The sequence below is a fragment of the Eubalaena glacialis genome, unplaced genomic scaffold (genome assembly GCF_028564815.1).
Source record: "Eubalaena glacialis isolate mEubGla1 unplaced genomic scaffold, mEubGla1.1.hap2.+ XY scaffold_717, whole genome shotgun sequence".
Classification (NCBI taxonomy): domain Eukaryota; kingdom Metazoa; phylum Chordata; class Mammalia; order Artiodactyla; family Balaenidae; genus Eubalaena; species Eubalaena glacialis.
Window position 1 is genome coordinate 75,001 of NW_026871614.1, and position 311 is coordinate 75,311.

The window sequence follows — 311 nt, forward strand, 5'->3', positions numbered from 1 at the left end:
AATTCACATTAATTCTCGCAGCTAGCTGCGTTCTTCATCGACGCACGAGCCGAGTGATCCACCGCTAAGAGTCGTACGAGTTTGGTTTTTCTGCGTTTCGGCGGGGTTCCCGCCGGTGGCACGGCACATCCCCCGGAGGGGCTGCCTCTGGCCGGCCAAGTCAGACAGAAAACAGCAGACCGGAGGGGCCGGAAGGTTTCACGACGGGGCGCCCGGCACCGACCCGCAGGCGGGGCGGGCTCGGACACCCCACAGGCGCCCGGGGGGTTCCCACCTCACCCCCCCACCCCCGCGAGGGACGCGGGGCGCGC

At 68.2% G+C, this 311-nt stretch overlaps 1 non-coding gene across 1 annotated transcript in view; it reads right to left on the reverse strand.

Moving 5' to 3' along the window:
• The window catches only part of LOC133083819 (5.8S ribosomal RNA), a 153-nt gene extending 80 nt beyond the window's left edge, over nt 1-73 (reverse strand). Inside the window, exon 1 of the ribosomal RNA XR_009699300.1 lies at nt 1-73. This exon is cut by the window's left edge and continues 80 nt beyond it. This is a non-coding gene — a ribosomal RNA (5.8S ribosomal RNA).
• Between the last annotated feature and the right edge of the window lie 238 nt (nt 74-311).